General features: G+C 48.4%; 1 protein-coding gene across 2 annotated transcripts in view; it reads left to right on the top strand.

The window, feature by feature from the left end:
• Nucleotides 1-14,211, top strand: part of LOC119950462 (store-operated calcium entry regulator STIMATE) — a 104,051-nt gene that overhangs the window by 20,938 nt on the left and 68,902 nt on the right. The window lies entirely within an intron of this gene.

Here is a 14,211-nt window from a genome sequence, read left to right as displayed (position 1 = left end):
CACTGTTCTAAGCGCTGAGGGAGATACAAGGTAATCAGGTTGTCCGATGTGGGGCCCACAGTCTTTCATCCCCATTTTACAGATGAGGTAACTGAGGCACAGAGAAGTGAAGTGACTTGCCCAAAGTCACATAGCTGACAAGTGGCAGAGCTGGGATTAGAACCCACGACCTCTGACTCCTAAGCCCACGCTCTTTCCACTGAGCCACGCTCTTTAATCATGGTATTTGTTAAGCGCTTACTATGTGCCAGGCACTGTTCTAAGCACTGGGGTGGATACAAGCAAACCGAGTTGGACACAGTCCCTGAAATAGGTGAGCCCATGAGGGGCTCTCAGTCCCCAATTTACAGATGAGGTATCTGAAGCACGAAGTGACTTGTCCAAGGTCTCACAGCAGACAAGTGGCAGAGCTAGGATTAGAACCCATGACCTTCTGACTCCCAGGCCTATGCTGTATCCACTACCCCATGCTGCTTTGCCCCAAGAACTTGGTATAGTGTCATGCACAGCATAAGCACTCAATGACATTGGTTAGAATGCAAGACCATACAGAGGGCCGGTACCCGTCAAGCTAGTGGATTCTTCTGCCTTGAGCAGTGGGGACAACTCGTGGGCAGGAAATGTGTCCGTTTATTGTTGTATTGTACTCTCCCAAGTGCTTAGTACAGTGCTCTGCACACAGTAAGCACTCAATAAATAAAATCGAATGAATGAATATCCACTCCAGTGGTTGGGAGTAAACCATAAAACATCCCTAAACTATTCCCTCTACATCCTAGCTCTCCCATTCCAGATCATTCATCCCAAAATGTCCCCAAACCTCTTGAACTTGCTTATCTTTTCAGCCTGCACAAACTTGAAGGCAAGAACTCCTCACCCCCGATCTATTAATGACTCCTCTCAAGTATGCTATGTGAATATCTGACTGGAAGACTTTTTTCTGGCCCTCCTTGGGGCTCTCTGGAAAGGGGAGTTTGGGGATTTATTTGGCTGAGTCTTTTAGGTGGCAAAGTACACTGCTTCTCTGGATTGATGTGAGCTATTATGTTTTGTATTTGGGCTTTGGCAATGTGCCTGAAGGTTTTAGAGTTGAAAAGCCCCCTCATGCATTAACCGGGACCAGGGATACAGGGCTTCTGACAGTAATTAAACATGAACTGATTTCTTTTAATGGTATTTAAGGGCTTAATATGTGCCAAGCACTATACTAATCACTGGGGTAGATCCATGCTAATCAGGTTGGACACCATCTATGTCCCATTTGGGGCTCACAGTCTTCATCCTCATTTTATGATGAGGTGACTGAGGCACAGAGAAGTGAAGTGACTTGCCCAGAGTCACACAGCAGACAAGTGGCAGAGCCAGGGCTAGTACTCAGGTCCTTCTGACTCCCAGGCCCGTGCTCTATTCACTAAGGGATGCTGCTTCTGGTTCTTGAAGAGTATCATACCTGTTCCCCTTCCTGAGCCTTGTTTTTGTTTCTTGAAGAGGACTGATTATCTTGTATCTGATTATCTTGAATCCTCCCCAGTGCTTAGAACAGTGCTTGACACATAGTAAGCACCTAACAAACACTACAATTAGTAGTGTTATTAAGGACTGCCGTGATCTTGCCCTCCTCTCTGGTGAAGCAGTGATGAAATTCAAAGGTGGAATCTTAATGGTGAGATTGGGATCAGAGCTCTGCGCACACAGTAAGGGCTCAGTGAATACCGTTGATTGGGTGTTTCTGGGGTGCCAGGGGAATCCTGCAAGATTCAAAATGTCATGAAGTCTGGCATGGAAGTTGACGAAGGTTAAAGCCACCCAAAGTGACTTCAGTCGGTGCTGTTAGCCCAGAAGGGGTGCAGGTTGAGAAGCGGAGTGGCCTAGTGGAAAGAACCCAAGCCTGGGAGTCAGAAGACCTGGGTTCTAATTGCAGCTCTGCCACCTGGGCAAGTCACTTCACTCTCTTTGCCTCAGTTATCTCATTTGTAAAATGGGGATTAAGACGGTGAGCCTTGTGTGGGACAGAAACTATGTCCAACCTGATTATCTGGGGCCTACCCCAGCCCTTTGCACAGTGTCTGGCACATAGTAAGTGCTTAACATACCTTTTTTTTAAAAAAAGTTGATTATCAGACTCCTGGGCCCCTGCCAATAATTTCTTACCAATTAACATCACACCAGACCCTCCTCCCTCAACTCCCCTAGACTAGCTTTCTCCAGCTGCCTCCCATGTCCCTGCCTTCACTCTTCTTCCTTCCCTGCCCTTTCGATCTTACCCCTACCCCTCTGGAGTGAGTAGGTAGCAAGTTATGATTTTAATGGTGAGCCACCCGGAGGAAGCCGAGGCATTTTTCTAAGACTCTCCAAAGTTGATATTCTCTTTTCTTGGTTTTCAGTTAGTTGCTCCTATACCATGAAAAAATCTCCAGGCGAAGTATGCATGCTTTTGCTATTTAAAGGACGATGGTTAACTGCGGAATTAGAAGCAATTCTGTATACCATTATAGCTGTGGCTTGCCCAGCCAGACTCAGACGGGTTTGAAGAACACATTCCCATCCAAAAACCTGTGACCCCTATGCAGATGAACAGATTTCTCATCTCGGTGCCCAAAAGGGGAAGCCACAAAGCTTGGCCAACCTGATGGTTTCCATTAGCACCCACAAGCCCTTTTTGCCAAGTGGGAAATGGCTGTCATTCTGGGGGAATTTATTTTCAGGGTTTTAAGAAGATCATTAATGGTGAGACCAGGCACAAGGGTAGTGAAGGCCGAAGCATTCCGCTCTCCCTTTAAGCAAATTAGTGGCAAACGTGTCTGAAATGCTAACCTCCTAAGTATTCTCTTCATCTCCTAAACTCTGGTTAGAGTCAGATTGATTTACAAACGGTCACTGTTTTAGAACCAATCTGCTGAGAATCTGTGGCTGAGAGTCTTTAAATTGGTCTCAAAATATGTTTGTGTATGTATGTGAAGATTCTGCTGGAGTCTCTCACTTCTGCAATCCATGCTGCAGTCATTCAGGTGTTCAGGTCCTTTTTCGAAAATGTCTCCCCTATCGAAACCCTCCAGTGGTTGCCCATTCTTCTCCAAATCAAGCAGACACTGGTATTTAAATGCCCCCCAGGATGTACTCTGGCATTTCTAGATGATTTGACACCCTTCTCACCTTTCTCCTCTCAACTCCCGATAACCACACTGATCCCAGAGACTTTGGCCCCTGACAGCCCTCCCATCCCACCAGCCACTTGCTTCCTCAGTCTGCTAGAGCTCGCTATCCAATGCCATCCTAGGTTGGCTACACACTAATGGCCTTATAACTATCAGACACTATACCATTTGCAATCTCACTGATTCTGAATTATCAAATTATCACACTGACCCCAACCTCCTAGATTTGTCATCTTATTCATTTCTGTGCCCCTCTCCTCATGCCCCCCCTCAAAAAAACAAAACAAAGACTGATCTCTTCCCTTCCATAGAGACCTCCAATATCTTGATCCTCTCCACTTGTCCCACCTTCTTCTTTCCCAGATTCCTTAATAATCTTCCCATTCCTACACATTTAGTAAGCGGTAGGGAACATGGCTACCAACTTATACACTAGTGTACATATCTTTAAATTATACATTCTAAATTATTCATATTGTCTCTCCCCTTCTAGACTATAAGCTCTTTATGGGCAGGGAACGTGTCTGCTAATTCTGTTGTTATACTTTCCCACACGCTTAGTACAGAGCTCTGCAATAAATACCATTGATTGAACTCTATTATATTGTGTTCTCCCAAGTGCTTAGTACAGTGCTCTGTGCACAGTAAGCGCTCAATAAATACAATTGATTGAATGATTAAAAGAAAGCAATGTTGATGACAAAAGCCCTACACATAAAGGTTTTGGCCTTCAACACTGCTCTCTTTATAAATTTGACTCCCTTACCCCCTTAAGGTTAGAAATGGAATGTTGTGTGGAGATAGCTTATGTAACCATGTGAGGCAGAGGTGAAGTGAAGCAAGAGGCAGTAATATTAACCACTCACTGTGTGCAAAACTCTGTACTAAGCACTGGGAAAAAATACACAGTTCGGTATTAGACACGGTCCCTGTCCCTTGAGGTGCTCGCAATCTAAAACTAAAAAAGGGGAGAAGGGGCTGGTGACCGACACATAAGGAGAGATGAAGCAAACAAAGACAAAACCACAGATGAGCAGGGTACTGTCCTCATCTCCCACTCCCTTCTGTGTCACCCTGACTTGCTCCCTTTGCTCTCCTCCCTCCCCTCCAGCCCCACAGCACTTATGTGTATGTCTATAATATTATTTATTTGATTTGATGTCTGTCTTCTCCGCCACCCCCCCCACCATCCCGAGACTGTGAGCTCATTGTGGGAAGGGAATGTCATTGTTTATTGTTGTATTGCATTTTCCCAAGCGTTTAGTACAACGCTCTGCGCACAGTAAGCACTTAATACGATTGAATGAATGAAAACTGTGGTTAGAGGAGTGGAATTTCAGACTCCTCGCAGCTCGGAGTCTGCAGACACAACTGCGGCCACAGCTACCGCTATGGCAGCAGCAGCCTCATTCTTCCCGAGGTCTTATTCATTCATTAATTCTATCGTATTTATTGAGCGCTTACTGTGTGCTGAGCACTGTACTGAGCGCTTGGGAAGTACAAGTTGGCGACATAGAGATGGTCCCTACCCAACAACGGGCTCACAGTCTAGAAGGGGTAGACAGACAACAAAACAAAACATGTGGACAGGTGTCAAGTCATCAGACTAAACAGAATTAAAGCTAAATGCACATCATTAACAAGATAGAATAGTAAATATGTACAAGTAAAATAGAGTAATAAAACTGTACAAACATATACAGGTGCTCTGGGGAGGGGAAGGAGGTAGGGTGGGGGGATGGGGAGGAGGAGAGAAAAAAGGGGGCTCAGTCTGGGAAGGCCTCTTGGAGGAGGTGCACTCTCAGTAGGGCTTTGAAGGGAGGAAGAGAGCTAGCTTGGCAGATGTGCGGACAGAGGGCATTCTAGGCCGGGGGAGGACGTGGGCCGGGGGTCGACAGTGGACAGGCGAGAACGAGGTAAGCTGAGGAGGTTAGCGGCAGAGGAGCAGAGGGTGAGGGCTGGGCTGTAGAAGGAGAGAAGGGAGGTGAGGTAGGAGGGGGAGAGGTGATGGAGAGCCTTGAAGCCGAGAGTGAGGAGTTTTTGCTTGATGCGTGGGTTGACAGGCAGCCACTGGAGACTTTCGAGGAGGGGAGTAACATGCCCAGAGCGTTTCTGCACAGAGATGATCCGGGCAGCAGCGTGAAATATAGACTGAAGTGGGGAGAGACAGGAGGTTGGGCGATCAGAGAGGAGGCTGATGCACCTTATGGAGGTGGTGCAGGCTGAAGCTGCTTTTCTCTGTCCTACTGGGGTGATGTGAGGCAGGTCAGGGTGGAGACTTCTAACTGGGTTCCCGAGGAGGCACCATAGTAGTCAGGAAGAGGACGATGCCGAGGGCTCCGGGAGCTGCGACATGCACCCAGAGAAGTCAGAAAGAGGCCCAGTGAGTGCTCAGCAGTGGCGTAGGTCCACATGGCTAGCAGTGCAAGGGGCATGATGGGGAGCAGAGCCCTGGAGGCCACCGTGGGGTTTTTTTTGTTTGTTTTTTCTGGTATTCGTTAAGCGCTTACTATGTGCCAGGCACGGTTCTAAGCACTGGGATTGATACAAGATAATCAGGTTGGACGCAGTCCCTGACCTACATGGGGCTCATAGTCTTAATTCCCATTTTACAGATAAGATAGCTGAGTCACAGAGAAGTGAAGTGACTTGCCTGAAATCACACAGCAGACAAGTAGCAGAGCCAGGATTAGAACCCAGGTCCTCCTTACTCCCGGGCCTGTGCTCTGTCCACTACTAGGCCATGAATGGTAGGGTGGCAAGATTCTGGAGGAGTCACCTGGTCATCTGGTGGAGTGGTCAGCAGATTTGACGAGTGTAAGGAAGCAGCTGTCCATGGTGAGTCAGAAACATCAACGTGGAAGTCGAAGTCCTCAAGGATCAGAGGAGGAGAAGGAAGTGGGAAAGGGGTGGGATCGGGAGGGCGGTGGCTAACGGCAAATAGTAGCAGTAGTGGATTGTACAGACTGGTGATGTGATGTTCAAAAGAAGAGGTAGAATGATGGCGAAGCCCCCTCGGGAGAGAACAACAAGGGCTATGTTATAAGATCCTTGAGGACAGAGATCATGTGTCCTTACTCTTTCGCTCTACCAAGCGTGTAGTACAGTTTGAACTAAGTTACTGGTGCAGAAAGTGCTCGGTAGATACCATTGCTCAAAGCAGACTCCTCTGCCGCCCGCCTTCTATCTCTCCTTGACGCTGCCAACCTCTTGCTCACCCCACCTCACCCACTCACCAACTTGGTCATGCCCTCGACCTCATCATCTCCTACCGCTGCACTGTGTCCACCCTCACCAACTCTGAAATACCTCTCTCTGATCATAATCTTCTCACCTGCCTCCTCACTCACACTCCTTTCCCCTGTAAATCCATATTACTCCCTCACAGAGATCTCCGCTCTCTTGACCCCATCCATCTTTCTGAGCGCCTCACACCCCACCTTGCCTCCCTCTCCTCTCTGTCCAATCTTGATGATCAGATTACTGCTCTCAACTCTACCCTTTCTACTCAGCTAGACTCACTCACTCCTCTTTCCCTTCGCCGCTCTTGTACCACTAACCCACAGCCCTGGATCACTGCCACTGTCCACCTCCTTCGCTCTTATGCTCGAGCTGCCGAACGCTGCTGGCGAAAGTCCAAACAACGTGCCAACCTCGTTCACTTGAAGTTTATCCTTTCCTGCCTTAACTCAGCCCTCTCCTCTGCCAGACAAAACTATTTCTTCTCCCTTATTGACACCCATGCCCATATGTTTGTACATATTTATTACTCTTTATTTTATTTGTACATATCTATTCTATTTATTTTATTTTGTTAGTATGTTTGGTTTTGTTCTCTGTCTCCCCCTTTTAGACTGTGAGCCCACTGTTGGGTAGGGATTGTCTCTATATGTTGCCAATTTGTACTTCCCAAGCGCTTAGTACAGTGCTCTGCACATAGTAAGCGCTCAATAAATACGATTGATGATGATGATGATGATCCCCGTCAGCTCTTCCGTACATTCAACTCCCTTCTCAGGCCCCCGGTTCCTCCCCCTCCTCCTTCCCTCACCCCCAACGACCTGGCCTCCTACTTCATTAACAAAATTAAATCCATCAGGTCCTACCTCCCCAAAGTCACTCCCCCCCCTTCTCCAACCCCTCGGCTCTCAACACTCTCTGCTACTCTCCGATACTTCCCAGCAGTATCCTCAGAGGAGCTCTCCTCCCTCCTCTCAAGTGCTACTCCGGCCACCTGTGCTTCTGACCCCATTCCCTCTCATCTCATGAAATCTCTCACTCCGTCCCTTCTCCCCTCCTTAACTTCCATCTTCAACCGCTCACTCCCCACTGGTTCCTTCCCCTCTGCCTTCAAACATGGCCATGTCTCTCTCATCCTAAAAAAACCCTCTCTTGACCCCACCTCACCTTCTAGTTATCGCCCCATCTCCTTCCTACCATTCCTTTCCAAACTCCTTGAACGAGTCGTCTACACGCGCTGCCTCAAATTCCTCAACACCAACTCTCTCCTCGACCCCTTCCATTCTGGCTTCTGTCCCCTACATTCCACGGAAACTGCCCTCTCAAAGGTCACCAGTGACCTCCTGCTTGCAAAATCCAACGGCTCATACTCTATCCTAATCCTCCTCGACCTCTCAGCTGCCTTCGACACTGTGGACCACCCCCTTCTCCTCAACACGTTATCTGACCTTGGCTTCACAGACTCCGTCCTCTCCTGGTTCTCCTCTTATCTCTCCGGTCGTTCATTCTCAGTCTCTTTTGCAAGCTCCTCCTCCCCTTCCCATCCCCTTACTGTGGGGGTTCCCCAAGGTTCAGTTCTTGGTCCCCTTCTGTTCTCGATCTACACTCACTCCCTTGGTGGCCTCATTCGCTCCCACGGCTTCAACTATCATCTCTACGCTGATGACACCCAAATCTACATCTCTGCCCCTGCTCTCTCCCCCTCCCTCCAGGCTCGTGTCTCCTCCGCCTTCAGGACATCTCCATCTGGATGTCTGCCCGCCACCTAAAACTCAGCATGTCCAAGACTGAACTCCTCGTCTTCCCTCCCAATCCCTGCCCTTTCCCTGACTGTCCCATCACTGTTGAGCACACTACCATCCTTCCCTTCTCACAAGCCCGCAGCCTTGGTGTCATCCTCGACTCCGCTTTCTCATTCACCCCTCACTTCCAAGCCGTCACCAAAACCTGCCGGTCTCAGCTCCGTAACATTGCCAAGATCCGCCCTTTCCTCTCCATCCAAACCGCTACCCTGCTCGTTCAAGCTCTCATCCTATCCCGTCTGTACTACTGCATCAGCCTCCTCTCTGATCTCCCATCCTCGTTTCTCTCCCCACTTCAATCCATACTTCATGCTACTGCCCGGATTGTTTTTGTCCAGAAACTCCCTGGGCATGTTACTCCCCTCTTCAAAAATCTCCAGTGGCTACCAGTCAATCTGCGCATCAGGCAGAAACTCCTCACCCTCGGCTTCAAGGCTCTCCATCACCTCGCCCCCTCCTACCTCACCTTCCTTCTCTCCTTCTACAGCCCAGCCTGCACCCTCCGGTCCTCTGCCGCTAATCTCCTCACCGTACCTCGTTCTCGCCTGTCCCACCATTGACCCCTAGCCCACATCATCCCCCTGGCCTGGAATGCCCTCCCTCTGCCCATCCGCCAAGCTAGCTCTCTTCCTCCCTTCAAGGCCCTACTGAGAGCTCACCTCCTCCAGGAGGCCTTCCCAGACTGAGCCCCCTCCTTCCTCTCCCGCTCCTCCCCCTCTCCATCCCCCCCATCTTACCTCCTTCTCTTCCCCACAGCACCTGTATATATGTGTATATGCTTGTACATATTTCTCTATTTATTTATTTATTTTGCTTGTACATATCTATTCTATTTATTTTATTTTGTTAACATGTTTGGTTTTGTTCTCTGTCTCCCCCTTCTAGACTGTGAGCCCACTGTTGGGTAGGGACTGTCTCAATATGTTGCCAACTTGTACTTCCCAAGCGCTTAGTGCAGTGCTCCACACACAGTAAGCGCTCAATAAATACGATTGATTGCTGGCAAAGAGGAGCTGGCCGAGAGCAGATTGACTAATTGGCTCACAAGGGATTCTGTTGTGGGGGGTGGGGAATGGGATGTGGGTAGGGAGTCAGATCTTGATTATGGGGGAGGAAAGGGTGGAGGGGAGAGTCCCTTTAGACTGTGAGCTCCTTGTGGTCAGGGATCGTGCCTACCAACTCTCTTGTACTCTTCCAAGCACTTACCATAGTGCACAGCACTCACTATATACAATGGATTGATTGACATGGGGGTGAAACTATCAGCCCCTGAATCTTTCCTTGATATGATGCCCAGATCAGCCACCACCTGCCCCAGCCTTTGCGAAACTCCAGAAGTTGTAAAGGCTGCTTCTCCTGCTGGGTCAGGAAAGGGAGGGGCTTGTCTGTATTCCAGGTGCCTGGGTGAAGGAGTCAGAAATCCCATAGAATTTTCATTTTTTTTGCCGTGTCCACCTGCACAGTGATGGCGTCTCAGTCCAGTCGTGCAAACTTCGAACCCAAGAATTTGTGGGAAGGAGTTGACCCTAGTGATATTGGCTTATGCAGTGCCACTTGCATTCTCTCATCCCTGCCATTTACGTTCCCACTGTCAAATAATAATAATAATAATTGTGATATTTGTTGAGTGCTTACTATGTGTCAGGCACTGTACTGAGCGCTGGCGGCGGGGCGGGTTAATACAAGCAAATCGGATTGGACACAGTCCCTGTCCCAGATTGGGTTCACAGCCCCCATTTTACAGATGTAAGGCACAGAGTGAGTGTTTACAGAGTGAGGCACAGAGAAATGAAGTTACTTGCCCAAGGTCACACAGCAGACGTGGCAGAACGGGGATTAGAACCTATGACCTTCTGACTCCCAGGCCTGTGCTCTATCCACTAGGCCATCGAGCCTCATGCACCAAGTGAGTAGGTGTCCAGGAGTGCAGCACATTTGCCACTGCATTCAGCAGTCTTACGTACAAAACCCATTTACGGCCCAGGTGACACAGCAGAGGGCCGATTGCTGTACAGTAGCACCGTGAACCTGTCTAGGAAGGAGTGTGGCCTAGTGGATAGAGCACGGGCCTGGGAGTCAGAAGGACCTGGATTCTAATCCCGGCTGCACCACTTGTCTGCTGTGTGACCTTGGGCCAGTCACTTCACTTCTCAGTGCCACAGTTACCTCCTCTATAAACTGGGGATTAAGACTGGGACAGGGACTGTGTCCATCCTGGCTAGCTTGTATCTACCCTAGTGCTTAGTACAGTGCCTGGCACATAGTAAGCACTTACCAAATACTCTAGGTTGTAAGCTCGTTGTGGGCAGAGAATGTCACTGTTTATTGTTGTACTGTACTTTCCCAAGCGCTTAATACAGTGCTCTGCACACAGTAAGCACTCAATAAATATAATTGAGTAAATGAAATACCATAGTTATTACTATTATTATTAGTTGCTGCTGCGAACTTTGCTGCCCAGGGTAGCTGCTACCTTGAGGATTCTTGCTGAGCCTGTCCATCATACAAGACCATTCAGTCAATCAATCATGATATTGATTGAGCACTTACAATGGGCAGAGCACTGTACTAAGAAGTTGGGAGAGGACAGAGTTGACAGGTTCCCTGCCCATAACAAGCTTCCCATCTGGGTGGGCTTTCTGGTTAGAAACCTTTGTCACTATTGGCAGAGCCCCAGCAGCATCCCTTTCTTCTGGCTGTTTCACCTTCTACCTGCAGGAAGGATTGGACTTTTTTGGGGCGAGATGTAATAATACAATTTTCATTAGGTACACACCCCACTCGGGACCAATGCAGGTGGACAGCTGACCCTCTTATGGAGTTTTAGGACAGGCTAGTAGGGTAAGTAGGGGGATGAGTGTTATTCACAGACCCAGGCAGTAGGAGCACTCCTTTACAGGAAAACTAGTTGAGGCAAAACTAGCCGATGGACTTCAGTCTATGCTTAGGGGAAAGACTGATGTCATTAAATCCCTTTGAATTTGGGGATCCTTATTAAGTGCTTACTGTTTGCAGAGCATTGTACTAAGCACTTGGAAAAGTACAATACAACAATAAACAGTGATATTCCCTGCTCACAGTCTAGAGAGGGGGAGACAGACAATCAATCAATCGTATTTATTGAGCGCTTACTGTGTGCAGAGCACTGTACTAAGCACTTGGGAAGTACAAGTTGGCAACACATAGAGACGGTCCCTACCCAACAGTGGGCTCACAGTCTAGAAGGGGGAGACAGAGAACAAAACAAAACATATTAACAAAATAAAATAAATAGAATAGATATGTACAAGTAAAATAGAGTAATAAATATGTACAAACATATACATATATACAGGTGCTGTGAGGAAGGGAGGGAGATAAGGTGGGGGGGATGGAGGGGGTAGGAGGGGGAGAGGAAGGAGGGGGCGCAGTTTGGGAGGGCCTCCTGGAGGAGGTGAGCTCTCAGTAGGGCCTTGAAGGGAGGAAGAGAGCTAGCTTGGCGGATGTGGGGAGGGAGGGCATTCCAGGCCAGGGGGATGATGTGGGCCGGGGATCAATGGCGGGACAGGTGAGAACGAGCCGTGGTGAGGAGATTAGCGGCAGAGGAGCGGAGGGTGCGGGCTGGGCTGTAGAAGGAGAGAAGGGAGTTGAGGTAGGAGGGGGCAAGGTGATGGAGAGCCTTGAAGCCGAGGGTGAGGAGACAATACAAATAAAGTTATGGGTATATGCATAAGTGCTGTGAGGCTGGAAGCAAAGGGAGCAAATCAGGGTAACACAGAAGGGAGTGGGAGATGAGGAAAAGTGGCCCATCTTGGAGGAGATTGGCCTTCAATAAAGCTTTGAAGGTGGAGGGAGAGTAATTGTCCGTAGGATTTGAGGAGGGAGGGCATTCCAGGCCAGAGGCAAGACATCGGCTGGGGTCGACAGTGAGACGGGCGAGACGGGGGCACACTGAGAAGGTTAGCATTAGAGGAGCGAAGTGTGCGGGCTGGGTTGTAGAACGAGAGAAGTGAGGAGAGGTAGGAGGGGGCAAGATGATGGAGTGCTTTAAAGCCAATGGTGAGGAGTTTTTGTTTGATACGGAGGTGGATGGGCAAAAACTGGAGATTTTTCAGGAGGGGGCTGACATGTCCAGAACATTTTTCTAGAAAGATGATCCGGGCAGCGGCGTGAAGTTGTGACTCACTTGGTAAGTGTGACTGCTTAGGATTCCAGTCACGCTCCTTCCGCTCCTCTCTGCCCTGGCAGCCTGAAAGGATGGGGCTGTGGGGAAGGGGAAGGCTGTGAATATTGAACAACTGTTTTGACCACTGAATGAAAAGGCAGCTATCTGGGACATTTGTTAACCATTTCTTAGTGTAGACTGCACCAGGTAGCCATTGGAAGGTTGAATGGTGAGCACTAAAATACTGGGTATCTCTCCTATCTCAAAGAGCTGACTTCAGTCAGGGGTACCTACTGAGTACTTGCTGTGTGCAGACCCAGTCTGATGTTCACAATTCCCTGAAATGAGACAGCCTTCAGGAAGGCTAGTGATTAGGTTGGTTCAACCAACAAAACAATGGAAGGATGCTGAACCATAATAACTCATCCCTGGAGAGCTGATAAACAATTTTGTCAACCTTACCTAGGGAAGCATTTTCTCATGCTCATTGGAAAGAAAGACAGCGTGGCTTAGTGGATAGAGTTCGGGACTGGGAATCAGAAGGACCTGGGTTCTAATCCCGGCTCTGTCAGGTGTCTGCAGTGACCTGGGCAAGTCACTTCATTTCTCTGTACCTCAGTTACCTCATCTGTAAAATGGATTAAGACTGTGAGCCTCATGTGGGACAGGGAATGTCCAACCTGGTTAATTTATATCTATTCAAGTACATAGAACAGTGCTTGACACAAAGTAAGTGCTTAACAAGTACCTTAATTATTATTATTTATAGGTGTCAGCCATGGCCTTCAGAGTGAAACAGTGGGGAGGATTTTTTTTTTCCTTTTTGAAGCCACTAGTAACACATGGATCGGGTGCTTTTTCCCCTAATTCAATTCTGAATCATTTATTGAGTGCTTACTGTGTGCAGAGCACTATACCAAGCTAAGCACTTGAAAGAGTAGAAAATAACAGAGTTGGTAGACACATTCCCTGCCCTTAACAAACAGTCTAGAAGGGGAGACAGACATTAATAAATACGGATATGTACATAAGTGCTGTGGGGCTGAGGGAGGGGTGAATAAATGGTGCAAATCCAAGTGCTAGAGTGACCCAAAAGGGAGTGGGAGAAGAGGAAATGAGGGCTTAGTTGGGGAAGTCCTCTTGGAGGAGGTGTGCTTTTAATAAGGCTTTGAAGGTGGGAAAGAGTGGTGATCTGTCGGATATGAAGAGGGGGGCTTTCCAGGCCAGAGGCATGATATGGGAAAGGGGTAAGTAGCAAGATGGATGAGATCGAAGTATAGTGAGAAGGTTGGCATTCGAGGAGTCGTGTGCGGGCTGGGGTTGTAGTAGGAGAGTAGCAAGGTGAGGTAGGAGGGAGCAAGGTGATGAAATGCTTTAAAGTCATTGTGGAAGTTAATGGACAACCACTGGAGGTTCTTGAGGAGTGAGGAAACACGGACTAAACTTTTAGAAAAACGATCCAGGCAGCCGAGTGAAATATGGACCGGAGTGGGGAGAGACAGGAGGCAGCGGGGACAACAAGTAGGCTGAGACAGTAATCAAGCCGGGATAGGATACGTTCTTGGATTTACGTGTTAGCAGTTTGTAGGCTTTGCAATCAGTTGCTTCACTCTCGGGTGAGGGGTCAGCTGATGGGACTGTGTATAGCCTTAATAATGCCCATTTTGGGTACCCAGGGCATTTCCTTGAAATCCCAATGAGCTGTCCCTAATACCAGCATGTGGTTTGTCCCCACAGAGATGTGCCTGGGTAATTTCCTTGGTGTACCCAGGACTGGCTAGGTTGTCCTTCACCATCATACTGGTGCTGCAAACTGAGAGCTGTTTTGTGATGGTTCTGCCCATATAGAGGTTACACGTTTTAGAAAGCT

Source organism: Tachyglossus aculeatus, chromosome X1 (assembly GCF_015852505.1).
Source record: "Tachyglossus aculeatus isolate mTacAcu1 chromosome X1, mTacAcu1.pri, whole genome shotgun sequence".
NCBI lineage: Eukaryota > Metazoa > Chordata > Mammalia > Monotremata > Tachyglossidae > Tachyglossus > Tachyglossus aculeatus.
Note: the sequence above shows the minus strand (reverse complement) of the source record. Positions and strands in the feature narration are given on the sequence as shown.